Below are 3,382 nucleotides of genomic sequence, written 5' to 3'. Positions count from 1 at the left end.
CTTTTGATTGCGCGGATAGAAACGATACGAAGACAGACATCCCGAAACGATATGGAGACGGACATGCCTGTTTGCGCAAATAAGATATACGGTTATTTAAACAGTGACAGGTATTACTACTTTCCCCCGTTTCCTCTTAGAACCAAGTCCTAGATTCATGCTACAGCTTTCCCACTTTCTTCCCTGTTTGAACCAACGCTTTGAGTCGACTGTATGAAATAACTTTACTTCTAATCTACTACTACTATAATGCGGCAGTTTTGAAATTGGATTTACCACTCCATCTTCGGTTCTCCCGCCTAAACAAGCATTGGCTCAAAATCCACCGTTCATTTCCCCTCTCATGCATATCACTGCCGTCCATCAAACAAAGGATGACATGATCTGACGGCTAAGAGCCGCCGGATTTGCTCCCGCTCCTTGTGCACATGGCCGACGCTGCTCTCCAAGTAAATAAATAAAGATGTCCCCGTTGAATCTGGATTGCACCTACTGAAGTTGAGAAATGTCTAGAAACTGCTGCCATCGCCTCATATGCAAGTACGACAAGTTCGCAAATAGCTAGCACATTTTGGTTCCCCGTTGTCACCTGGGAAATAAACACTCTACTACTAACTAATTTTTTTAGATTACTGTAGAAATGGATTTTTTAGATGCCGCTATACTGCAAAGTTTACACTATTCACATAACATAACATTGCATGGCTGATGCTAGCTAAAGTTTTATTCCGCTTCATCGAGAATTGTAATATTTTTATTATTCGTAGAAAAAGTGTAATATTTATTTCAGTCATACATAAGCTATACCTCAAGCTAATACAGGACATGAGTGTCTGTCAGACCTAAATGACTTATTTAGTTGCACAAAATAGTCCATAAACATGCATGTAAACCGTCAAACAACTCTAGAACTATACATCAGTGGAACCCAGGAAACATCATATAATAAAACTAGAACTTTTATCTTGTAATCAAATTCTTACTTGGAACTCAGTTTGATTTGTGCAAGTGATTTGCTTCTTATTTCAGAATAGTCCTTAGATCATGCAAACAAACACACTATGATATCTACTCAAGATACAAGTACCCATTTCTCTCTCTAAAAAAAGGTATATGAGTATCTATCATACAGAACATACGTGCAAAGCACGTGCCTTAGTAGAAGTCTACGTGGCTTTGGAACAGTGGACGGAAGTAGAAAAGGATCCACACGAAGGGAGCTGGGGCAGTAGAGCAAGGCAGGTTTCGAAGGAATATATACCCGAGGGTCGTCGGCATGTCGCAAAGACAGCGCCGGGAGGCCGCATATTGGCCACAATACCGCAGGGAGGAAGAAGGGGTCGGAGGCCCTCCCGAGCCGGCGTTCTCTCGGAGAGAATGGCACGATCGCCGATCGGGGCGCGCGGGCAGCCGTTGGTGTCCTCCCTCACCGCCGACGATAGCGTGAACGATGCACCTACACCCCTGCCCCGGTCGAGGTTGTCCGGCCGGATTTGTGACCAGCCGTGAGCTGAGAGAGAGTGTGGCCACCTATGTGTTGCTTAGATCTGGAGAGCATGAGAGAGTGAACGAGAGGAACCCTAGTAAAGCAAGCGCTAAGGCTCCTGCTTTTATATATAGTGGAGTGATTTTGTTGTACCAGCTTCAAAAAATGCGCTCCTACGTGTACCCGCGAGTGGGTGTGAGAGAACTAGTGCGTGCGTGCACCGCTTCTCTTCATGAGAGTACAATATACTATGCCCAAAGAACGTTCGCCGCAAGAGTAATAGTACAAGTGTGTGACGTGTGAGCTAAAATAAAATGTGCGCGCCGTCTTTTGTTTTTTAGAAGTTCTGAGGGTAGGGTGTGAAGAGCACATATGTGCATGACGTCTACCTGCAGATAGACAGTGGGTGCGACGTGCGAGTCTGCGAGAGGACTCGGGAGAGTCGTGACTCGTGAGGGTGCGTGTGCGTGAGAGAGAGGGGGGCACGTATCAATGCAATGCATGTGTCCGTAAATCATTATCTGACAAACGTTCGCCACAAGCCTTTTCCTGACGAACGCCGTAAGGACCGTTAGATCGGCATCCGACAGTGTCAGTTTTGCCATGTCATTTAACGGAACAGCCACTCCTCCTACACACAAATCTTCCACGTGAGTGTTAGCAACTTCCGTATGCTCCCTCCATTCCGAAATGCAGTGCATATAGCTTTATTGAAAATTCGAACCTCGCAAACTTTTACCTAGTTTTCATGTACCAAATTGCACATGTAGAATACCATGTATATATCATTTCATTCATCTTCGAGAGGTAACTATAAAGTTGGGTGAGGAGTCTACAAAGAAAGACCATCGTATCACCCGCAGCAATTTCAAGCATCCTTTAGTGTCGAGGAATATCATAGGAACTCAATATGATATGATTTTTATAGGATTTTTTTCCTTTAGAGCCAATTGGTTCATAGGAATAGATTCATATACTCCACATTTCAAAGGAAATAAACATGATATCATTTCTATAGCTTTAGAGCCACTTGGTTCATATGAATGGATTCCTATACTCCCTTAATTTCAAAGGAAAATAAACATTAGCGTATATTCAATAGAAAAGTTCCTATGATATGAACCAAATTACATCTCTTTTCTAATCCCTCCTCATAGGAATTGAGAAACATGTCATCTCTATATTCAATAGAAAAGTTCCTATGATGTGAACCAAATGACATCTCTTTTCCAATCCCTACTCATAGGAATTGAGATGCTCCATGTCATCTCTTTCCCTACAACTTCCATGTATACATCTTCTATCCCTAAATAGATAGTACAACCCACTAGTAGCTTTTTTCCAAAACATGCAACTATGGCACAAGAACTATATAGTGTGCCAATAACTTTGAAAGATGGTCGCTGGATGAAGATAACCCGACAGTGCAGAGATAGGCAAATCCGAGCACTACTGGCCGTTGGATATCATCAACATTCCACCAGATCTGCCACATGTACAATTTAGAAGACTCCATGGTTGAACTTAAGCATAATGCACAAACCTCAAAACACAAGCACTTCTCCGTTGTTCTAGAATCTTCTGTATCATAATTGATTGTTTTTTTCTAAATGAATTGCCATTATTTATTTTTTACTTTATGATTTACTCCCTCCGTTCCAAAATAGATGACCCAACTTTGCACTAACTTTGTACGAAGTTAGTGCAAAGTGGGTCATCTATTTTGGAACGGAGGGAGTACAATGCACAACCCCATGAATCTTAACATTTTTATAAAACTTATTGATTTTGAATGAGATGAACTATAAGAACTAAGCGAACATCTACATCATGCATATATGACTCAAAGCTTTACATCCTATAGTGTCTATTTATTCATAATTTGGTTTCGAAATC

Source organism: Triticum dicoccoides, chromosome 5A (genome assembly GCF_002162155.2).
Source record: "Triticum dicoccoides isolate Atlit2015 ecotype Zavitan chromosome 5A, WEW_v2.0, whole genome shotgun sequence".
Lineage (NCBI taxonomy): Eukaryota > Viridiplantae > Streptophyta > Magnoliopsida > Poales > Poaceae > Triticum > Triticum dicoccoides.
Note: the sequence above shows the minus strand (reverse complement) of the source record.